The sequence below is a fragment of the Haliotis rubra genome, unplaced genomic scaffold (assembly GCF_003918875.1).
Source record: "Haliotis rubra isolate DU_JTF1 unplaced genomic scaffold, ASM391887v1 Scf1571, whole genome shotgun sequence".
In the NCBI taxonomy this organism is placed as follows: Eukaryota; Metazoa; Mollusca; class Gastropoda; order Lepetellida; family Haliotidae; genus Haliotis; species Haliotis rubra.
This window is the reverse complement of record NW_025765527.1, coordinates 29,337-55,997: the sequence shown is the minus strand read 5'-3', so window position 1 is coordinate 55,997 and position 26,661 is coordinate 29,337. Positions and strand designations below refer to the sequence as shown.

The following is a 26,661-nucleotide window of genomic DNA, read 5'->3' as shown; positions in this document are numbered from 1 at the left end:
TTGCCGTCAGTTGCTCCCAGGGGTCGGGTGATGGTGTCACCATGCAAAGATTTCCACCGTACCCCGCAGTTCGTGCTAAATGGGTTATGTTTGTGAGTGCGAAGCGAGCATTGTGGAAGCCTGGAAAGATATCTTACTTGTGTTCAGATTACATCACGGAAGGTGGAGTTAAAACATCAAAACTACTTACTAGTTGTAGTAAAATATGTATATGAAATGACCAAAAGGATTTTGCATGACACAATTTGTAACATAACAATTTCCTCCTCGGAAGCGAAGTTGTGGTCGAAGTAATAATAATACTATTGTTATAGTATTGTAAGTAGTATTATATTAACACCCACCTCGCTTCCAAGAGAAAAAGTGTTATGTTATAAGCTGTGTCGTGAAAAATCATATTGGCCATCAATCAAATGCATATTTTACTGCCAGCAGAAAGTAGTTCTGATTTGTAACTCGGTGAAAACAAACCTGAATAGCATTTATTCTCAGACTGACGGATGTTCACCACGGGGTGCAGCCATTTTTAACAAAAGTGACGTCACGGGCTAAAATCATTTCGAGAAGCATTGAGATCATGGTTTGTTTTCATCAAGTTAGAAAATCAAAACTACTCTCTACTCGTAGTTAAATATGTATTTGTATCTGCCTACTCACACTTACATTTTTTCAAAATAATGAGTTTTCTTACTGGTCGTTGATGCTGGGAAAAGGGACACAAGTGAGTTTCGTCCTGGCATTGTATGGTATTTTACTTTCCACCACTTAAGAAACACGACCTCCCTAAATACAGGTAGCATTTGTCCGTGACATCCATCCCACCCTCTCTGCAATGAAGGACTAGTCCCTAGAATTGGACCGCCTCCGTGGTGTAGTGGTTAGAGCGTCCGTCCGGAGAGCGGAAGGTCGCGGGTTCGATCCTTGACTGCGTCATACCAAAAGACGTTAAAATATGGTATTTGTTGTGATCCATGCCTGGCGCTCGGCATTAATGGGTACAACAAGGACTGGTCGGCTCGGAGTCAGTATAATGTGTCTGAGTGAGGTATTCATGCTTCACTGCGGCATGGTATCTCAGTGGGCTAGCACTATAAAACCAGCTTCAGTCTAGGCTAGTACAAGCAGCCGCACCTACACATACACACGCATGCATGTCGTCATGTAAGCGAAATATTCGCAAGCACGACGTTAAACCCAATTTCACCTCACCTCACCTCACCTCACCCTAGAATTGGGACATTAGCATGCCATTGCAGTAAATATGGGACACACAATTTTGATATGGACACAGAACAGTCATGAACATGCGTTAGAGTTAATACACAACCATGTGATGTTTTTATGTCCATATAAGCCGCAATGAGAAAGTATACTAAAGTACTGTCGGAAATAGAAAAAAAACTGTTGTTAGGCTGTTACTCTGTATCCCTAAACTTTACACAATTGCAAATAGCATATGTCCAAATAACCCACTTCGGCCTAACTGGGCGTTCAGTGGGATGCGTAATACGATATCCAGAAAAGCATGTTTACTCGTAAAATCGGGCAAAACTACGAATAGCCGCTGAAAACAATAGATCAGAATATAGATGGAAAGTAGGTCGCTCAGCCAGGTATGACGAAGGACAGTTGACTCACCTGGCATGAAATGCACGTGCTGCCTATAGGCACAAGGGGTCATCTCAAAGATATTTTGTGCTTTTTCATGTGTGTTGACTATGTCATCTATTCATAAACATCTTACGTGTCATTCTTTCATAAAGTTTATGTTGAGATATGTAAAAGAGTATGATATCCGAAAACCATCTAAACGCATCGTAGTATATTGCAATATGACAAATTGTGTTATATACAAGCGGACCAAGTAACTGTGCATAACATAAGATTACACAAAATAAATGTTAATTGAAAACTAAATAAACATGTAGCAAACTTTAAGCACTTTGCATGAAATTTGATGTCACATCACCTGGGCACACGCAATTCACATAAGGTGAATAATTCTCTTGTATTTTGTAGTTACACCCTGCATGTACTGTGTCCACACCAGATAACAAGTCTCGATAGGAAAAGCCTGTTTCATTTTTAAGCTCCGCTTGACTGCATTCCTTTCAGCTTGCCGGGCTATACACCCTTTCCAGCTGCATTCGCTGGGGAACTGTGACATTTTCACAAAGAGAGTGTAACCTTGAAAATTTCTTTTTGAGATAAATGAACCAGTTTGAGGTCTTGAGTATAACAACGGAAACACATATCGACATTTAGACGACTGCCACGTCTCAGGCTATCTGTTTGGTAGTCAGCAAAACATAAGTGAAAATGACACATACAATACATAACTGTAAGCAAAATACATTTATTTACAAGCATACATTTATTCAAATGTTAATAGTACTTTGATGTATGTTCCATTTATTAACATAATCCATGATCAGGTATGAGGATAATTATGATGTTATCAGTTGCCCGACATAAACTGTGAAAATTAGCTTCAGAAAATGTTCACATGAACACGAGAGTGTATTATATACATGTATATATATTTTACATTCCGATAGGTAATATGATGAGAAACGTTCAAAGCAGGATAACCCACAATCAACCATATCTACATATATGACCATCCGATCCACTTTACGACGAGCATAATTTTGCGGGGTTTCATTCAACGTTTAAAGCACCAACGCACCAAAGCGGGTCGTAGCGCAAATTGATCGTAACTCCCATACTTTTAATGTTGTAACGATCGCTTTGAGAAACGGGGCCCTGTACTTGTTAACACTGTTAATGCTTAAAAGTAACATTCCACAGTGATATAGGATGTGCCAATCTACCGATATATGCTATTGATAATATGTCCCTAACCAAAGAGGAAAATCCAGTAAGTCAAACACTACTCAAATACAAGGACTCATACCTGATATTGTTTTGCATATTAAGACAGGTGTTACTAGTATGGTGATCTACCTTCAGATGCTGGCTATCTATAGCCCGTGTTTTATATTGTATTGTCTTCTGCATTTACACTGTTTTAGTTTTACATGCTAGTTTTATGTTCATATCTGTGATACTCTAGTATTTTTACTGTCCATCGTCGACAGGTTTAACTCTTCACAATGTTTTCATATTTGCATTATACAAATTGTTTTCGTCACGATATGGCTGAGATATTGCCGATGTGACGTTAAATATTAACTCACTTACTCACTCAATCATTAAGACAGGTGATCATCAATCTTTGTCATTGATTTCATATGGAAATCAGAGTCAAACTGGCATAACTCAAAGTTATCAGTACGAAAAAATCTTTTACGCATACATTTATCTTACAAATCCAAATAGAAAAGGGCGATGTTGATTAGCCCCCAACATAATATACATAATAAGCAAGATGAGGATATGCCCCCAACATAATATACATAATAAGCATCAGAGACGGAGGTGACATGATATTATCAAAACAGCGTGTTGTGCGTATGGATACATTTATCTTACAAATAAAGTTAATCTGAGGTGATATTGATCAGAAATTGAGGAAATGTCCCCAAAATAATGTACATAATACACATCGGTGACGAAGGTGAAAGGTTATTGTTAAAACAGCCTGTTGTGCAAGTGACTACATTTATCTGACAGATCGAAGCAGGATGAGGTGAAAGTAACGTTGCGTTTTTCCCGCTACGTTTATTTACGACAATTCTTGAGGCCAATGCAAACACGTATTTTTAGCAACGACACGGAACATGTGTTTTCACAACAGAACGGTACTGGCAACATTTTCGATATTTAATCCAAGAGGTGCTAAGTAACTAGTGCCTAAAGTGACAAACTCCGCCGCATTTTAACACATACGCACAGAACAATTTATTTAACCGGAGCCTTCTCTTATTCAAATTTTACGGTCCTGAGGAACCTCCACTGCATTAATGTAAGGGGTGATATTGTCAATGTGCTCATATGTGTTCTCTATAACTGGATAATTGGTCTTCTCGTCTAGGGATATGTATTTGTCTTCGGATTTCTTTTGTAAGGCATCCAGATGACTCTTTAGTCTGCAATATACAACAATACCCTAGTTATACCCTTTCTGTTTAATGTTTACCTCTCAATGATTATTAAGTACCACAGGATGATTCTCCACAAATGTCTTATCTAACTCTTTGTAATGTACCCCAGTATATAAGGACACATTTCTGTTTAATTCTGAACAAAACGTTAGTCGGACTTAATATCAATATTAAAAAGGCCACATAGGTATCTGTGATTCTTTATCAACTCCTTTTACAAGTATCACCAACTGTACACTATAATTCGTATATGTTTGAACTAGGTCACATAGTAGTGTAAGTCCCAATGGTCTCAAGTATGGTGATCTACCTTAAATTGTTGGCGATCTATAGCCCATTATTATACTGTAATGTCCTAATTTGAAAGACAATTTTAGAGAGATGCTAGTTTTATTTCTTTATACTGCGATATTCTAGTTTATTTTACTGTCCTTGACAGGTTTTCGTAATTCACGTGTATTTATGGTGAATTCAAAACTTGTTTTAATCACGATATGGCTGAAATATTTTCGATATGACTGTAAATGTGGACTAACTCAATCACTAAGTCACATATACCTAGAATACATCACATAACTGTACTTAACAGTATATGTTTGACCATTTAAATATAATGACTGCAGATCAGTGTGAACTTAGAAACAAGCGACACGTCAGATTGATATATATGAATGCACATGCAGGAGAATAGCGAGGCATCTTGAGAGTAATAGTGAGGTTCTAATGCAAAAAAAAACATTACCAGTTACTTTTGCCCACTATCCAATTTCTTTGATGTTATATTTGTCACGTATTATCTCCCCTTACCTTCTGTTGTAAATGATGGCTGTCAGCAGAGCGATGAGAGCCAAAACGAGAAGTGTACCAAGTGTTGCTGCAACTGGCACTACCTGGTTTGAGTGTCCTGGTGTTACACTCTGCACAACCTAGTTTGATAACGCAAAGACGTGGTAGACATTCCTGTATATATATTTATGTCTTACAAAGTTACTCTTAGTGAATATTATCATCATAACCATCATATTATTATTTCATATTACCTATCCCGTGATCACATTACTGAATAGTCGACTTTTAATGATAAGCAAACACGTTTATTTCACTGTGTTTCCGTCTGCTTTTCGTGTCTTACCTTGACACAGGGGTTTCATGAAGTTACCCTGACATCCTTCGGGCATTCTCCACTGGACTTATCACAGGTTAGGGCGTCTTTACACTGACCACATCGTGACATGCAGTCATCCCCGTACATACCATCAGCGCATTCTGTGGAGTAGAAATATTCATCTATGCACCTTACTCCTCAACCTGGGTTGCGTTAGAAAATGGACCAACAAACTCACAGTCACAATAAACGTTTATCCCACCTTTACAAAATGGTTCTTGAAACCCTGGCCGACATCCTTGTTCACATGTTCCATTGATCTTGTTACAAGGCAGGTTCCCTTTACATTGGCCACACTCAGACTGACAATGGTGTCCATGACGACCGTCACTGCAAGCTGTAAAGATATGATTAACCATCAACAAAAGTACTACACTTTTCAATCTTACATGAATAATTAAGGATTAGGTACCTACCCTGTGAACAAAGATCTGGCCACCATCCTGGCTGACATCCTCCAGGACATTTCCCGGTCACCTTGTCACAGAAGTCAGTGTCCAGACAGTGACCACATGGAGACGGACAATTGGTACCATAACGTCTTTCTGTGCATGCTGTAGACGGTACAGTGAAAATAAAGGCCAAGCGAGTGTAAGCTTCAGTGATTCAGATAACTCTATGTCTAATTTGCATTCGTGAGCACGAGACATTGCATCATCAAATGACATTGGAGCCATATTGTCCATAACTCTTGACAGGGACAAATGGCATGCTTATAATCTTAGGGTCATGAGTATATGTAAGCAAGTTGATGATTGCTGAAACCATGTTTATGCAAACCGGAAATATGCTTAGATAAGCAATACAGTCAAATCTAAACAAAAGGTGTCAAATCGTCAACAACTCCAGTAAGTCCCCATGGTCCCCAGAATGGTGATCTACCTTTAGCTGCTGGTGATCAATAGCCTGTTTTTATATTGTAATGTCCTAAATAGTATATATTTTTAAGACACATGCTAGTATTAAATCTCTCACTGTGATATTCTCGTTCTTGTACTGTCCTTCGCAGACATATTTTAAGATATAACATCATAAACTTATTTAAATATGACCCGTTTAAGTCACGATATGGCTGAAATATTTCCAAAGTGACTATAAATTTTCACTCACCCACCCACTCAACTCCACACCTTAGGCCTAATGATCCCTCTTTTGATTTTATTCGATCAGGTGATTAATTTTGACATCTATATTTCACTACAGGGTATATAATGTTACAATGTCAAATGGTCATTTGTAAACAATATTTCAAACTCATTTTCTGAATATCCTATTTTAGTATCAGTTACCCTCCCATGCTGTGAAATGTTTACATTATCTGTAAAAACTTTCTTGAATGCTAAATTGTCCGTGTTAGGAATTGGATAATCACATAATCTCACTGGCGTCATAAACGACGAAACAGAACATTTTAAATATGTTTTCCAGTGTTATAGAGACCTAATGTCGCCACTATATAGCTCTGAATCATAAATATATTATCATTCATTCATCATTTATCGTTAACTCATACATTAGGCGTTGTTGCTAGCTGTTTTAGTACTATTTGACATCTATGCATAGGTGTATTGTGGTCTTTTGCATGTGTATATTTTGTTGTATTGTATGTGTTTTCAATGTTAACCGTGTAAAGCAGATTTCTTTCGGGATAATAAAACATCGTATCTTATCTTAAGAAATACTTGCTATCATCATCGTGTTGCTGCATGCTATAACTGCTGTTGACTCACCTTGATTACACCTGTCACTGACCCAGCCTGCTGCACATCCTCCAGGACATGTTCCGTTTGTCTTGATGCAAACATCACCATCCACACAGTTGCCACACTGGACGCCACAGGCCAGACCATAGTAACCGTCCGGACATGCTGTGTACATAAACGAATAATGCCTTCTTAATGTCACTGTTATTTGAAGATGAGTTAAACTTCCTCTTGTTCAAATATAGACGAAAGGAAGATGAATATTTAAACATCAAATCACATTCTGTTGATGCCTATGCCTATGAGCAATAGAATAGGAATTAACAAACAAACAAACGCACACACAAGTACACTCACAAACACACAATTACCGCCGGCGAGATAGAACACATTCCGTTGTCCATAATATGCAGATGACCAATAGTATATGGATTATGAATTACCAAACAAACACAAGCACAAGCACAAGCACAGGCACACAAACACACACACACACTCACACAGAGAGAGAGATTACCGTCTGTGCAATAGTTGGGCATTAATGATCAAGGAACTAAGAAACTCATGACATTATTCTTTCAACATTAAATATATTTTATGGAATTATGCAGTGCTATATTTACACTCACGTTGAGCACAGTTGTCATTTACCCATCCTTCTGCACATCCTCTAGGGCACATTCCCGTTGACTTGTTACATACATCATCATCAAGACAGTTTCCACACTGGGAGGCACAGTTTATACCATACCGTCCATCCTGACATGCTGTACACATTAAAATGATAAAACCATAAGACTTTTATAGCGTTGATCATGATAAGAAACATGGAAAATATTCAGTTGCAGGCAGCAAGTGTCTTCCTACCCTCATGTAGATTCACTTTGCAAACGTGGTCATGGTTAAATTAACTCAAGGAACATTAAACATCGGCAGGACAGCAAAATTAGAACACCCGTGAAGATCCGGATCAGAATTGATATTCAGCAATCCATGCTTGTCGAAAAGGCAACTGGTCAGGCTCGCAAACTTGGTGGACACGTGTCATCGTATCCCAATTGCGTAGATCGATTTCTCATGATTGATCGCTGTTTCTCTCCGAGACTCGAATATTTACACACCATATAGCTGCAATATTGCTGAGTGAGGTGTTTTTACAACAAACAAAACTGTTATATGAACGAATAGGTGAAAAAGCATAATGTAAACGTTGTGAGATCAAAGTGACATCAGTAAATGGATCACTGAGAAGAGTAATGATAATGGAGAATATATTTCAACAGACACATTAGTGACCAAAATGATCTAGCGATTGATTTTATATTTAACGTCACATCGGCAGTATTTCAGCCATTTCATGACGAGAACATATTTGACATTTAAATTGAATATGGGTATATTATAGTGAGTGAGTGAGTGAGTTATTATTTAACGTCACATCGGCAATATTTCAGCCATATCGTGACGAGAACATAATGTAATATGTGTATAATATAAAACACCTGCCAACGAAGGGCAGTAAAACAACTAGAATATCACAATTAGATTTAAAACTAGTGTGGAAGGTTAAAACTAATAGCACTATTAGGACAATACAAGATAAAAACAGGCTATAGATCGCCAACAACTGAAGGTCGATCACCATACTAGGGACCATGGGGACTTACAGTACCTTGGCTACCTGCATGGACCCTAGTTGGATTTACACCATCCCTTCAGCTGCTGGCGATTGTAAGAAATGTTAGCTACAATTAAAATGACAAAAATGCTACGTTTAAAAATCCTGGTAAGTTTAAATTGACTTTCGAAGTTTTGGGACTTACGTACCCTCTCAGGGGGACAATAATTTTACAATACTTCAACCCCCTTGAGAGTACAGCCACTAACAATCTAAGTTACTTATCAAACTACCAATCATTAAAACACAGCTATATACAGAATATATTAATCAAAATTCATTAATGAAATCAATTTCTTTTAAAAAACCAAGAATTAAATGAAGATGAACAGAATTAAAAGATCCTTAACAGTTTTAACATTGAATATTTATCCCTTTATGATGGAGAATTCAACACAGTCAAGCAGGAGATGCTTGACTGTGACTCTCTCTCATCACAAGGGATACAAAACGGAGGATCTTCACCATTTAACAAATATTTGTGAGTATACCTTGTATGGCCAATACGACATCGTCGCATGATGACCTCTTCAAATCTGGACTGACAACCCAAGCAAGTGTAACCGATATTGGTTTTAATTCATGCAATTTATACATACCTACTTGGGTGTCCCACTTCTTCTGCATCAGATCACGGATGAAAGTTCTAATGCTAGCTTTGTAATCAGAGTATGGAATAAGAAGTGGTGTCACAGATTTGTTGAGTGCTGCCTTAGCAGCAAGATCAGCCATTGTGTTCCCAGAAATGCCAACGTGGCTGGGTAACCAACAAAAGACGATGTCGCATTGGCCAGTAGCAAGCTCATTATACAATTCAATAATTTCTAATAAAAGTGGATGTTTACAAGAAAGATTTTAATAGCCTGAAGACAAGAAAGAGTCAGAAAATATTATATATTGTTTATGTTTGGGATGTCGTTGAATATATTTAAGAGCCGCTAATATGGCGTTTGCTTCTGCTGTAAAAATGGAGCTGTTATCTGGTATTCTAGAAGATATTGTTCTGGATCCAATGACCGTGGCACATGACACCGCGCCACCGTCGGGTATATTATAAAACCTGTCATCAAAGGACAGTAAAACAACTAGAATATCACAATTATAATTACAACTAGTGTGGAAAGTTAAAACTAATAGCACTATGTGGACAATACAATATAAAAACAGGCTATAGATCGCCAACAACTGAAGGTAGATCGCCATACTAGGGACCATGGGGACTTACAGTACCTTTGCTACCTGCATGGACCCTAGTTGGATTTACACTATCTCTATTAAGCTGCTGGCGATTATCAGCAAATGTAGCCAAACTTAAAACAAAATTGTAATAACAAGAATACTACGTTTAAAAATCCTTGTAAGTTTTAATTGATTTTGAAAATTTTGGGACTTACGTACCCTCTCAGGACCAAAATGAACTAAGATGGAATTGTTGCACTACACATTCCCTTGCGTGGTTTGTCGTGGAAAGTTTGCATGTGTTGGTCACGTTTGCGACCCATAGCGGAAAATGAACGCTTCATTTCATGAACACTGACATCATTAGTATTTGATAATTGTTCATAGACACATACTCACAACGCAAACTGTCACTCAGGTTTTTCAAAACGGTTTTGAACTGGCGAAAACAATGGGGATAATAATGCAGATATCGACCATAATGCAGATTTATTGAAAGTTGTTATACCACACGTTCCTTACGCATGTATATTGTTTACGAAGGTCACAGACCTCTGTTTGTGTTTACAAACTTATCACAAAGAAGCAACGTGCCTAGATCACTGACAACTTGGGTGATTCTACCTCCGCAATATCATGACATATATACAATAAATGTCAGCATTTCATACATTATTAAATTCCGTCTGTGTCAGAGCCTGTACCTGTTTGGCAGTCTGGTCCCATGTATCCTGAAGAACATCCACTCAGACACTGTCCAGTGATCTTGTCACATACTTCTGTGTTTAGTGAACAGTGACACTGTTTGTCACAGTCCTCACCAAACCAGCCATCACTGCAAACTGAAAACGAACATAAAGGAAACATATTTCACATGTAGTATAAAAATGAACATCCAAACCTTATGAAAATCTGATTTCAAAATTAACAATAACAAGAAAAGAACACACTGCTTTTGGCCAACAAACAACAGCAATAGAGACAACGGGAAGACCTTCAAAAATAATTGAAGCGTATCTATAGTTTCTACTATTTCATTTCCAGAGCTTATTTCAAGTCATGCTTTACAGCTTGTGGCGTTAGTTCTGAGATGCCGCATAGTGTTGGAACATCTGGTTTTTCAGCAATTGTCCAGGTAAATATGCATTAAGCAGTCATCTTGTGATTGAAATGTATTATCATGTTGCCCACACGTTCAAATGTTTATTTAAACCTACCAAATATCTGCACCTCGCACAGCGCGAGATAATCGCTTGTCTGTATAGTCAGGTTGTTTCCTGTCAGTGCTTGTTGACATTTGAAGTCCGCTATAGCTGGCGGATGGGTAACTGTCGACCACTGGAAGCAAAGCTGTCCACCAACATATATCTTCATACCGTTGTATCGCTCTCGGACTGCATTTCAATGGGAAAAGTGAGTGAGTAAGTGAGTTAAAATTTTACATGGCATCGGCAACATTACAGCCATATAACGATGAAAACAAGGTAATCAATTTAAATAGCTGTCGACAAAGGACAGTAAAACCAATTAGACTATCACAATTATATACTTAAAACTAGTGATTAAATCTGAAATGCTTTAAATATAGAGGACGATCTAATATAAAAACAGGCTATTGATCGCCAACAACTGAAGGTAGATCACCATACTAGGGTCCATGGGGACTTACAGTACCTTTGCTACCTACATGGACCCTAGCTGGATTTACACCATCCCTGCAGCCGCTGGCGATTTGGGAAAACTTGAGCCGAATTCTAAAGGAACAAATATATACTGAGTCAAAAAGAAACATCACAAAATGTAATTTGAAAAATAATGAATAATTTTTCTCTGATGATACATCTATGTATCCGAAATGGGATCCCTATCTGTCGACTCTAGAAAACGTTAGCAAAACCCACTCAAACCCATCCTTTCGTCGTGCAAATGACGTAAGTGCCAAATCAGGTTTTGCACTTGCAGTCGATCACGCGATCTTCGCATCGAAGTTTTCTTCATATGCACGTGTTTGCATTGGCCTCAAGAATTGAAAAACACTTTTAAACCACAGTTCTAACGGTACTTGAAATGCCACGATTGTCAAATGTGCAACGTGAACGTGCCGTTGGCATGTTGCAAGCAGGAAGATCAGTTATTGGCGTCGCAAGAGCAATGGGATGCAGCCGTCGTACTGTGTATGACTGGCGAGGTCGTCTACAACAAACTGGCAACACTTCTGATCGCCCAAGGTCGGATCGTCCACGTGTGACGTCACGAGCAGAAGACCATCAAATCGCCCTACGTCACCTACGGGCCAGATTTCTGCCGGGCTACACGAACCAGGGCTGAGATGTTTAGAGGTCGACTGTCCTCACAGACCATTCGAAATCGGTTGCGGGCTGCCAATCTCCATTTTCGTCGTCCATATCGTGGGCCAATACTGACGCCGTTTCATCAACGTCAACGTCTGCTGTGGGCCCAACGTCACCTCCGATGGACCAAGAGAGACTGGAATCGAGTCGTCTTTAGCGATGAATCCAGGTTTACCCTCAGATTCGCGGACGGCAGGCATAGAGTCTGGTGACGACGCCGTGAACGGTATGCCCAATGTTGTGTACAGGAAGTCGACAGATTTGGGGGCGGAAGTGGCATGGTGTCGGGTGCCTTCTGTGGGAACAACCATTCCCGACTTCTGGTTATCCGTGGAAACCTCACAACTGCTGCTTACCGCAACCAGGTGCTCACCCCTGAACTCATTCCTTTCATGGCGGCTCATGGCCCAGGTCTACAGTTCCAGCATGATAATGCTCGGTCGCATACCGCGATGTTGACGCGGAATTTCCTTCAAAACGCTGGAATCAACGTCATGGACTGGCCATCGAGGTCCCCTGACCTTAATCCAATAGAGCACGTTTGGGATGCACTTGGGAGAAGGCTTCGTGGTCTTAGGAACCAACCTCAGAATTTGCAGGAACTTGGCACTGCCTTGCAAGAGCAATGGCGCAGAATCCCCAACCACGTGTTCACAAGCATCAGGCAGTCGATGAGGAGACGGTGTTTGGCAGTGGTGAATGAGAAGCGGGGCGGCCATACACGATATTGAACTGAGAAATTTCGCATTTTTATTCTTGTGACTTGACATTCTGTATACCCATGTTTTGGATTGGCGGTGTAGCCTAATGGACCTGATTATGGCACTGTCAGTGTATCGAGTACATCACACAGATCTCAACAATGAAATAATAACAATTTAACCATCTTACCATCTCTTGTTCTTTATAGTGCCCTGAAGAAAGATATACTACGTTTAAAACTCGGGTAAGCAAAAATTTAACTTTGAAAGTTTTGGGACTTACGTACCCTCTCAGGAGGACAATAATGGAACGATTCAAAGGGAAAAGATTCATGCTTTTCAATGCCGGGTCATCTGTTGTATTGTCGTAATGAGAATATGTACATGAAGTTATTACATGCAGGACTGCAGAAAACTTACACCAACGATATATTTTATGTTCTTAAAGATTTAGTAATTAAACGCGATACAACTGTGATTGTGAGTGAGTGAATTAAGCTGTTAAGTCACATCGGCAGTATTTCAGCCATATCAGGTCATAGATTGATAATAATTATCGTTAAATTATAAAAGAAAATTGTCAATGGAAGGACAGTGAAACAACTAGTTCATCACAGATAATAAACTTAAAACTGGTAATTAAATCTAACGTATTTAACTACAGATTACAATATAATATATAAACAGGTTATAGATTGCCAACAACGAAAGGTACATCACCATACTAAGGACCATGGGGACTTATATTGCTTTTGCTACCTGCATGGACCCTAGTTGGATGTAGTCCATCCCTTCAGTTGTTAGAAATTTTGACACATCTAGTCATACATTGAAAGAACACATATTCAACGATTAAAAAAAGTGGTAAGTAGTACCCTCTCAAGGGGACAATAACTTTGCAATACTTTAACCCCCTTTGAGGAAACAGCCACTAACAATCTCGGTTACTAATTTAAACTTTCAATCATAAAAATACACCATTTATTTACAATACATATTAATGAAAGAATTTTCAGTTAGTTCCATTTCTTTTCAAAATTCAATAATCAAATGATTATCAACATCGCTAAAAAGATCCTTAACTGATTTTGGACTGAAATATGTGTACCTTCTGGTGGAAAAATCAATACAGTCAAGGAGGACATGCGTGACTGTGATTCATCCATCACAAGGGATGCAAACCGGAGGAACTTCACCTTCAAGCGAATAGTCATCAGTGTATCTAGTATGGCCACTGTGACATCGTCGCATGATGACCTCTATTAATCTGGACTGGCAACCCAAGTAGGTGTAACCGATAGTTGTTTTTATTTGGTGTAACTTGTTTATAGCTACTTGGGTGGCCCATTTCGTATGCATTAGATCGTGGATGTAATCACGCTTTTGTAATATATGATAAGAAGTGGTGTCATAGATTAGATGCCTTGGCAGGAAAATCGGTATTGTGTTACGAGAAACTCCAACATGACTGGGTAACCAACAGAAGACGTCGAAGGCACCACATGTCGAATTGCCCAAAAGCAAGATATGGATTATTTCAATTTAAAGTGGATGTTTAACATATTTGTTTTGAATATCCTGAATACGTTTTAAATAGACACGAAAGAGAGTCTGATAAGATTATATATTGTTTATATTTGGGGTGTTTATTGATGTATTATAAGGCGTTTGCTTCGGCTGTGAAAAAAGCTGTCATCTGCTAATCTAGTAGATATTGTTCTGAATCCATCCTTTGATCTATCTGTAAATAGGGATTTGTATGTGTTATGTTTATTTTTCAATTGATTAAATTCGTGCTTATGTTGTAATTTATTTAGTATTTTTTTTAAAGTTGTCCGTAAGGGTCAACTTGTGGCCTCACTACATGTAATTTCCAAGGGGAAAAAGAAAGAAGGCGTGAAGGAGATAAATTAGCTAGCTCATTGTCAGCAGCAGAAAAGGAAGGTTTTGTTCTTTTTTCCAAGAACCAGCGGACCAGTTATCGATATAGGTCCAGGAGGGTAGCTTGATCCCCTTCCCACTTTGGATTAGGAACGACTTTCAATAAATTAAGTGCCTTCAGGCATTTATATTTTTAGATATTTGAAAAGCGGAAGAAGTTAAATGGGATACGAAAATTAGGCCAAAGAACTTTAATTGGAGTGTCGTTCAAATATAGTTCTTGGTCTTTATTCGGTCTATGTTTACGGCAGAAAAATATACAATTATTGTTTTTATTTTGAAATTTAGAAACCGTTTTCAAGTGACCACTTGTAAACTTTGTTGCATACGATTACCACGACAAGAATCATCAAAATCATCCAGAAAAAGGATCCATCTATTGAATCATTTAAAACTGGAGGATTACTGTGATCCTGGCCCAGTTTCAGTATAGGGACTACATTGACATTACGCCATGAATTTGCTAAAATTGCTGAAATCCGTATTGTATGAAATATATATAGGACCGTTTCCAGACATGATTCGGGCAAATGTTTCAGGAGTTGATAATGGATATTATCACCCCTTGATGCTGTATCATGACCTTGCACAAGGGCAGTATAAGGAGCTCATGTAGTAAAAATAATTCATTATAATCTTCAAATCTTAAAATTGATTCTTTTCTTCTCGTGTTGTTTTTGAGATTCCTGAATGTCAGTGACATAATTTGACGAAGACGAATGCTTGGCGAGAGTTTCACCAAGTTTATTGGCAATGTCAGTTGTAGTAGCTAATAAATTATCACCGTCCTTCAGATGGTGAACAGTAGATTTGGAACGTTTGCCTTATATTCTTTGGACTATGGTCCAAACCTTTTGGCATAGGTGTACGTGATTGACATATATTTTGTTTAAAAGCGCGTCCAGCCTTGGCATTAGTTTTTAAAACTGTTTTTCTAGATTATGGACAGTAGGATGTTGGCAAAAATACCAAAGATGGTGACGCATTGGGTTGTGCTACTGTCATTGGATCTAGAAAATCTCATCTAGATTACCAGGCGATACTACCCGAAGCAAATGCAATATTAACAGCGCTTGAATATGTTAAAAAACATCCTCAATATAAACAATATATCATTTTTTCTCTTTCGTGCCTTCAAGCTATAGCAAATCTTTCTTGCAAACATCCACTTTTAATTGAAATTATTGGCCAATACGACATCGTCCTCTGTTGGTTACCCGGCCATGTTGGAATTTCTGGAAACACAATGGCCGATTCTGTTGCTAAAGCAGCCCTCAACAAATCTGTGACACCACTTCTCATCCCATAATCTGATTACAAAGCAGTCATTAGAACATATATCCGTGATCTGATACAGAAGAAGTGGGACACACAAATAGGTATCAATAAATTACATGAAATTAAACAAACAATCGGTTACACCTACTTGGGTTGTCAGTCCAGATTTGAGGAGGTTATCATACGACGATGTCGTATTGGCCATACGCGTTATACTCACAAATACCTATTAAAAGGTGAGGATGCTCCGTTCCCTAGTGAGGAAAGAATCACGGTCAAGCATGTCCCGCTTGACTTTCTTGAATATTCCATCACAAGGGATAACTATTTCAAATCACGAACTATGAAGGATCTTTTTAATAATACCAGTTCTCATTTAATTATTGCATTTTTAAAAGAATTAGATTTGTTGAATGATTTATAAATAGATACATATTTTAAAATTGGTAGTTTAATGGAGCAGCTGAGATTGTGAGTGGCTGTATCCTCACAGGGGGTTGAAGCTTTGTAAAATTATTGTCCTTCTGTGGGGTACGTAAGTAAAAAAAATCATGCGAAGTAAATTTAATCATACCATTATTTCTAACCGTAGAATATGTGTTATGTTAATTTATGACTAAATTGTCTAAACTTAAAGACGGCTGAAGGGATTTGTAAATCGAGCTAGGGTCCATGCAGGAAGCAAATGTACTGTCAGTCCCCATGGTCCCTAGTATGGTGACCTACCTTCAGCCGTTGGAAATCTACTGCCTGTTTTTTATATTGTATTATCACATGTAGTTAAAATGTTTTATAGTTCCTTACTAGTTTTAAATTGAAATCTGTGATAATCTGTTATTTTAATTTTATATAGTTATTTTACATTGTCCTTTTCGTACTTTTCATATCTAGTTGAAACAGAATGTCGTTGAGTTATGGCGAAAGAAAAATTGTCCAGCATCCCGGCTCCCCACCCACAACAGAGTGTCTACAAGGGCCATGTCAATATGCACCGGGTATCCAATATGATAACACCAGGGATACAGGTGTGTTATACTCCAGAGAATATGACTTGAATAGCTGCATTTATATTCCAATTTAATGTCAAACTGTTTCGGCTCTAGACAAAACAATGGAGACGCAGATTATTCATTATTCAAATACATATAATTAAATTTCAAATGATAACATTCATTCTCTGCAGTGCAAACTAATGCACAAAAATGGACAAAAATCCCCATGAATGTTTTCCATCCACAGGACATGGCGTGACCAGCCGATCGATAGAACTGGCCCATTCTACCAACCACCCAGGTTAAGTCAGGGTCAAAGTGGTGTGTTGGACAAAAGAAACACCGTTTCAGGCTCAGGGGGCGCAACCCACAGCAAACGGGTTGCCGAATTTGGTCGCCTTATACGACCAACAGTGGGATGCTGTGGACCTGTTCTGCCCGGGATTGTGCCGACAAAGGAGTTTGTGCAATACTCACTGTCTTGACGTAGATACAGCTTGATATGTTGTATCTTGTCTGTGTTTGAGTTGTTCAGGTGCACAGTCCATGTTTGCTCTCCCGCTAATGTATGTGTACATGTCAGTGGTTTACTATAGAAGTCGATGGTAGCTCTGCCATCCACGCCGTACCTGGCGGCGTAACGGTGTTCTCTATACCCTGTCAAGACACCGTTTTCAATGTATGTACTGCTCTGTGTTGCACTTCGTCCTAAGGCAATATTTCCTGAAGAAAGTGAAATAATGTACACCATCATGTACATGAGACATTAGTGGGAATAACGGCTTTACTTTATGTAGCTGCTCTTTACAAAATCCCTCATAATAAGAAAAGATAGAGGATTACAGGTTATAAACAGTATTTCGACACGATTAAGTATGCTTATCAAATATACATGTGCTTCGCACGCGCAATTCTATGTAAATCAATTCTATAAGACTATATGTATGCTTGGATCATATTGAATAGGTTCGATCAGTTTGTCTGTCTATGTGAGGGCAGTATGCGACACAACATGATGCTTTGTCATTACTTTATATGTTTGTATATAAAGGTACATTCTAGACAGACTTTAATCCATGTTTCAGACAGAAAACACTTTTGCATCTAGTACGTAGATTGATCTCTTCCATGATTGAACACTGCTTCATTTAAACGGGAAGGATTTCGATCATCTTACACATCTATACACGTAATGTAAAATGTCCAAATACTCACGTCTCTGGCAATAGGAACCGTACCATCCTTCCTGACATCTGTCTGGATCACCGACCTGGCTACAGGGAGTAGAGGGGAACACGGCACAGGCAGTAGTGGTGTTACAGTGACACTCGGCAGCTGACGAGATGAAGAAACAAAACCACTGATTTGATGTTTTTTAGGTTTTGAATGATATCAACCTATATAATTTAAAAAATCAGAACAGAATACCTTTCATCTCTCGGCGGCTGACATCTTGGTCAATGCCACTTAATATTTAGTCCCAGTTAATCATATATGATACAGTGTCAGAAAGAACTGCTGTATAAAGGATGTCATGCCCAACATGGAACATAGTACCAGATGCATTGTTTATACTAAGGGTAACATACCGATAACCCCCATAACATTTCCTACCAGTGAGTGTCCCAGTGATTGAGAAAAACAACACCGTGCTTAAAAACCACGCCATTGTGTCTTTAATTTGATCTCTATACTCCCTGGAGATGGAACCTGCAACGAGACAAACGTTCACTTCATAATGACACTCGGAATGCAAACAATATTTGTCATGGAATATGGAGTGATTATATAACTATCAACTGGTTCACAAGCAATCAGTTTCAAGGTACATCTTGGATACACAAATAAAGTACCATGTCAGATATCAACAAATACCTCTCCGCGTAGCCAGAAAAGGGTTGGGAGGAGACCACATCGCACCAGGTAGCATAACACTCATTTAACAGTTCGCTAAAGTTCATATTACACCTTGGATTACAGGTTACCTTTACATGGTTTAACGTTATCTATGAAGTGAAAATGAAGTAGGCCTGTCTGCTCTTTTGAACCTCACATTGTTATTTTAAACATTAGATGATGGCTATGCCCAAATACACTCACTGTGTTATTCTCATGTCTGTTCGATTATTGACCGACTCCCCAAGAACACGTTTTGTCAACAAATCTTAATTGTTCCTAACAATGAGTTTGTGAGTTTAGTTATGGGAATGGTCGTTTTTTATGGGAGCGAGAGACCAGGGTGACTCGTCTTGAAATGGTATGGTATTTTACTTGCCCCCACTTTGAGAAACCCGTGTTCCTAAATACAGGTGACATGCACCAGAGTCCTTCTGTAATAAAGGGCCAATCATTTAAACTCACTAACCCATTAATATGAGTAGTTGACTATAAACTGATGAAAATCTGTCAACAAAGGACAGTAAAACAACTGGAATATCACAGTAAAGACAATAAAACTAATTAAATTTAAAATCTAAAATATACCACTATTTAAGACAATACATATCAAAAACGTGTTATAGATCGTTAACAACTGATCACCATACAAGCGACCATGGAGACTCACAATACTTTTACTACCTGCAAGGACACAAGCTGGATTTACACCATCCCTCCATGATCCAGGCGTTGGTGATTGTACCAAACATTAATGGAACATATATACTACGATTAAAAATTAGTATGAAACAATACTTTGAATGAAATGGGATTTGCGCACCCTCCCCGGAGGGGACACTCATTTTACGCTACTTCAACCCACTTTGAAGGCACTGCCAATAACAGTCAAAGGTATTTATTCAATCTAACAGTCCCTAGTATGGTGATCAGACTCCAGTTGCTGGTGATCTATAGCCCGGTTTTATATTGTATTGCTGTCTATAGTGATATATTTTTATGATAGGGTACTAGTTTTAATTAAAGAGCTGTGATATTCTAGTAGTTTTTTCTGTCCTTCGAAGACAGGTTTTATGTTCTCAATTTACTGTTTTTTAGATTGATATAAATTAAATTGTCCTCGTCACGATATGGCTGAGATATTGCCGATGTGACCTTAAGATTAGCTCACTCACTCACTCACTATTCAGTCTAACAAATTAAAATTCATTTTCTAATTACACTTCAAGATCAAAATGTATCAATTAAATCGATTGCCTTTACAGTAAACTAAGGAGTAAATGAGGATTATCTTTGTTTGAAAGATCCGTTAACGTTTTCACATTGAAGTATATTTGCCCCGTTTATGGGAAAATTAATATAGTCATGCAGGATAAGTGATACGTTCATCACAAGGGATACAAAACATTTTAGTATTCGTGAGTATGCCGATGTGACTTAAAATCTTAACTCACTCACTAACTCTTGTTAAGGTTGTTAAGGAAGCTAAGTTCCTGGGTTTAGCTATGGGTACAATTGTACCAAAACAAATCATCAAGTAGATTGTCCATTAACAAACCTAAAGAAATAAGATACAAATCGATTAATTTATCAACAGGAATATAATCTGTTGCGCAGTATGTACAATACTACATATTTAGATTTACTGATGAATCCAAGGATGGTGACAAAGTTGCAAGCGTCACATTCATTGGATCCAGAGCCATATCTACCAGATTACCGAATGGTAGTTCCATTTTCACTGCAGTAGCTAACGCTCTATTAACAGCTCATAAAAATAAGTGCTCAATATAAACATAAGGGATATACTATACTCCCTTTCCCGTCTTTCCCATAAGGTATATACCTGATCAAGGTTCACTTGTTCGTGAAATCATAGAACTATATAATGATCTTTCTACTGGCCAATACGACATCGAACCCTACACGGTTACACCCACTTGGGTTGTCAGTCGAGATTGGGAGATTTAAGACGATACGGTATTGGCCATTATAGAAGTATCCTTTTGATGAGAGAATCACGGTCAAACGTGTCCAGCTTAACTTAACTGTGTTGATTTTTCCATCACAAGGGAAAAATATACTGAGTCAAAAAAGAAACTTCACATTCTTTCTTCAGGGCACTATAAAAGAACAAGAGATGGTAAGATGGTTAAATTGTTATTATTTCATTGCTGAGATATGTGTGATGTACTCGATACACTGACAGTGCCATAATCAGTTCCATTAGGCTACACCGCCGTTCCAAAACATGGGTATACAGAATGTCAAGTCACAAGAATAAAAATGCGAAATTTCTCAGTTCAATATCGTGTATGGCCGCCCCGCGCATTCACCACTGCCAAACACCGTCTCCTCATCGACTGCCTGATGCTTGTGAACACGTGGTTGGGGATTCTGCGCCATTGCTCTTGCAAGGCAGCGCCAAGTTCCTGCAAATTCTGAGGTTGGTTCCTAAGACCACGAAGCCTTCTCCCAAGTGCATCCCAAACGTGCTCTATTGGATTAAGGTCAGGGGACCTCGATGGCCAGTCCATGACGTTGATTCCAGCGTTTTGAAGGAAATTTCATGTCAACATCGCGGTATGCGACCGAGAATTATCATGCTGGAACTGTAGACCTTGGCCATGAGCCGCCAGGAAAGGAACGTGTTCAGGGGTGAGCACCTGGTCGCGGTAAGCAGCAGCTGTGAGGTTTCCACGGATGACCAGAAGTCGGGAACGGTTGTTCCCACACAAAGCACCCCACACCATGCATCTTTCGCCCCTGAATCTGTCGACTTCCTGTACACACACGATGTCGTCTCCAAACTCTATGCCTGCCGTCCGCGAATCTGAGGGTAAACCTGGATTCATCGCTAAAGACGACTCGATTCCAGTCTCTCTGGGTCCATCGGAGGTGACGTTGGGCCCACAGCAGACGTTGACGTTGATGAAATGGCGTCAATATTGGCCCACGATATGGACGTCGAGAATGGAGATTGGCAGCCCGCAACCGATTTCGAATGGTCTGTGAGGACAATCGACCTCTAAACATCTCAGCTCTGGTTCGTGTAGCCAGCAGAAATCTGTCACGTAGGTGACGTAGGACGATTTGACGATCTTCTGCTCGTGACGTCACACGTGGACGACCCGACCTTGGGCGATCAGAAGTGGTGCCAGTTTGTTGTAGACGACCTCGCAAGTCATACACAGTACGACGGCTGCATCCCATTGCTCTTGCGACGTCAATAACTGATCTTCCTGCTTGCAACATGCCAACGGCACGTTCACGTTGCACATTTGACAATCGTGGCATTTCAAGTACCGTTAGAACTGTGGTTTAAAAGTGTTTTTTTCAATTCTTGAGGCCAATGCAAACACGTGCATATGAAGAAAACTTCGATGCGAAGATCACGTGATCGACTACACGTGCAAAACCTGATTTGGCACTAACGTCATTTGCACGACGAATGGATGGGTTTGAGTGGGTTTTGCTAACGTTTTTCTAGAGTCGAAAGATAGGGATCCCATTTCGGATACATAGATGTATCATCAGAGAAAAATTATTCATTATTTTTCAAATTACATTTTGTGAAGTTTCTTTTTTGACTCAGGATATATAAGTCCCCATAGTTCCTAGTATTGTGATCTACCTTCAGCTGCTGGCGATGTTATAGCTGGAATATTGCTGAGTGTTGCGTAAGACTAAAGGCACTCGCTCTGATACCATACACGGATTACAAACTGGTATTAGATTACGTCAGTGATCTAATGTTGAACACCCAAGTAGGTATCAATAAGTTACATGACATTTACCAACCAACGTTTACACATACTTGGGTTGTCATTCCAGGGATTTGAAGAGGTCACGACGATCTCGTACTGGCCACACATCATATACACATGAATATTTATTAAATATGCCTTGTGAAAGAATCACGGTCAAGCATGTGTTGCTTGACGGCATTGATTTTTCTATCACAAGAGATCAATATTTCAGTGTAAAAACTATGAAAGATATTTTTAGTAATTAATTATGATGTTTGATAATTCGGTCTGTTTTTAAAAAAAAAAAAAATATTCGAAAAAATATGTTTTGCAAATAAGTCAATGTCCATTTCTTATATTGGTAGATTAGAATTAGTAACTCAGATTGTTGACGGCAGTATCCGGGTTAAAGTACTATAAAACCATTGTCCTCCTGAGAGGGGTCCCAAAACATTTAACATTCAATGACCACGTTAATCACGATATAGCTGAAATACTGCCGATGTGACTTTAACTTATAACTTACTCACTCACATGCATATTTAGCATTTAAAGCGCATACTCAATTGTACCTCAGCAGTTGTGAAATGTAAATACTAAACGCTGGAAAGGTTGGAATGTTGCTTAACATGAAAGGAATGTTGACTATTGCAAAGGTGAAATCATCCCTTGAGGAGAGTTTCCTTATCACTCTGAGTCACTGAAGCGATGATTTTCAAATGTTTATAGATAAGTCCATGTTCATCATGTGAAAGCTCGAGACATATATTCAGTACAGTAACGAAAAATGTATCCTCAAATACCTCTCAGTATCAACACAGTTCGCTGTGCATTGCAACCTAAAATGGTTTCATGTCACAGTGACCCCGACGTCGTGAGTCTTACAACTAGATGTAGCTGATCAATAATTGCATTGCTGTAGTGCACATGTAGAGGAAATCATGATAAAACTGCAAAGGTTTCATCCGCATGTAGAACCATATAATACTCACATGTGTCCTACAGCATACGAACAAGACACTGAAGCACAAAGACGACTGTTGTAGAGAGGCTACCACAGGTAATATGTTGATATTACTTCCTGGTTTGTAGGTTACCTTGTACGTGGTTATGCACATAAACAGGATTTCTCGGATCTGCTCTATTAAGCATCACATTGTTATATAAGATCCCCGTTATACGGAAAATACTAAACCTGTGTGTTCCTCCTGGGTTTAGTTTATCAAGTGTTTGATGTAGTATATGTTTTGTTATAAACGCTGCCTCCACAAGGTCATATTTAAGAAATACACTTCGCTCTACCACCATGTATAGTGTAATAAAACACACTTTTGCCCTGAACTATTATAGTTAAAGCACAAGGACGCTTGCGTCCGAGTGCTTTTAACGTTATAATAGTTCAGGGCGAAAGTGTGTGTGGAAGGTTACAACTAATAGCACTATTAGGACAATACAAGATAAAAACAGGCTATAGACCGCCAACAACTGAAGGTAGATCACCATACTAGGGACCTTAATACAAGTAAGTCCCCAAAACGTTCAAAGTTAATGTAGCGCAACCATGCTTTCAATCGTATAGTGTTATTTTCAATTATGGCTTAATTTTCCTACCATCACCAGCGGCTGAAGGAATGGTGTAAATCGTATTAGGGTCAATGCAGGTAGCAAAGGCACTGTCAGCCCCCATGGTCCCTAGTTTGGTAATCTGCCTTTAGTTGTTGGCGACCTTTAACCTGTTTTGTTATATTGTACTGTTTTCGTAAATAAAATAGTTTTAGATTTACATGCTAGTTTTAACACCATCTGTAATGTTCGAGCTATTTTACAGTCCTTCGATGACTGGTTGTTTAGCAACTCGTATTTATTGTTTCTGCACAACCTTTCTCGTCACCACATGGCTGACATATTGCTATGTGACGTTAAATTTTAACTCACTCACTCACTAAATACAGTTTTTCTGTGACATCCATCCAATCCTCCCTATAATAAAGGACCAGTCCCTTAGTGCTGTTCAAAAGTTTTAAATTATTGTTGTCACTTTTCATGATGTCTGGTATTTTTGTGATACATTTATCCCATCTTAGGTCTTTGTTATTCACGAACCGTACCTTGTACCATTCCTGACAACCCTGTACCATTTTCGGTATCAGATGAACACATTACATCCAAATATGTGAATAATTGTTATGTGATATGTAGTAAAACCCTGCATGCATCAATGTTAGCATTAAATTACAGGGCCCGATAACACATTCATGTATAAGAAGTACACATCGTGCTGCTTGAGTGCTTGCATGTCAACTTGCCTGGCAATAAGCTCATTCATCTACGTTCGCCGTCGTATTACGACATTTTTCACAAAGAGAGTCTACCTTTGCATATGACTTTCTGCTATAAGGAGAGTGAGTGATTGAGTAAAAGAATGACGATAGATACTTTCATAATTTGACTCAGATTTAGTTTTTCTGTGCAAACAGGTGTTCTTATATTTCCTGTAACGAGTGAGTGACGCGTGAGTATGGTTTTAGACCGCTTTTTACAATATCCAGCAATATCACGACGGGGACAGCAGAAATGGTCTTCGCACATTGTGTGTGGACTACCTGAGAGAAGTTGATCTGTATCATAAACTGTAACTTTGTAATGTGACTAACAAATTGCCTGCCTTTAAATTTAGTGCTGTGACTTTTTTTTGCTGTTAAATGACAATGAAATGAATATATGTTTTTGAAATAAAACTCATTCCGAGTATGTACTTACAATGTTTATTAATGCAAACTTGTTCTCGTCACTATATGGCTGGAATATTGCCGATGTGACGTAAAACCCAACTCAACTCAACTCAACTCAACTGTACCAATGTGGGGAACGCTTAACCCACTTGGCTACCCTGCCGCCCCTTCCCAGTAACACCACAGTTGGAACTGCTGCACCCACTAACACCACAGGATACCTTCATGAGTGAACGTGAATAATAAGGGAAAGTGAAAGATAAACAATTTATAAATTCAGTCAAATTTATAATCATTATTTTTGGTAATTGGAATGACTATTATCTGATTTAAATGAGGAACACATTTGAATATATATCCGAATTTTCACCATAATCTGTTACAACCAAAATGACCAAGTACCATGATGTATATTTTTATTAAAAGCTTTACGTCAATAGTGTAACATCTTTTCGGAAAAGGTTATCATAAAATATCACATTAAGTCCCCATGGTCCCTAGTATGGTGATCTTCCTTCAGTTGTTGGCAATCTAAAGCCTGTTTCTATATTGTGTTGTCCACTATAGATAAAATGTTTTAGAGTTAATTACTAGTTTTACATTTATATAAGTGATATACTATTTACTTTTAATTATCATAAATCTATAACCTGACTGATTTGGCTGAAATACTGCAACCGTGACCTCAAATTTTAACTCATATCGCTTCTTTTCTGTTGGGTTTTACTATAACAAAGTACAGTAAAAATCTACAGTTGTCATACGTATTGACCACTGACAACTAAGAAAACAACATTCTGCTTTAAATATGACTGTGAATAAATCTTTCGAATAAACGATGGCATATTGCAACAAATATGACTGCAGTGAAAATTGGGGTTCAGATGGTAAATATCAGCTTAAATATTACTATGTGATGTCGTGTTATCATATATATCATTTTAACACCCAAAGGTGACAGTTACAGTACCGCCTCCGTGGTGTAGTGGTTAGAGCGTCTGTCCGAAGAGCGGAAGGTCGCGGGTTTGATCCCTGCCGCGTCATACCAAAAGACGTTAAAATATGGTACTTGTTGTTCCCCGCCTGGCGCATTAATGGGTAAAACAAGGACTGGACGGCTCGGAGTCAGTATAATATATCTGAGTGGGGTATTCATGTCCCGCTGCGCCATGGTACAGCTTGTTCAGCTTGACCTGAATACTAATGCATTGCGTGACCGCGTCACAACT

General features: G+C 38.7%; 1 pseudogene; it reads right to left on the bottom strand.

Annotated features, from left to right (window-relative positions):
- Positions 1–3,753: 3,753 nt before the first annotated feature.
- Positions 3,754–23,802, bottom strand: LOC124271103 (annotated as a pseudogene).
- Positions 23,803–26,661: the final 2,859 nt, after the last annotated feature.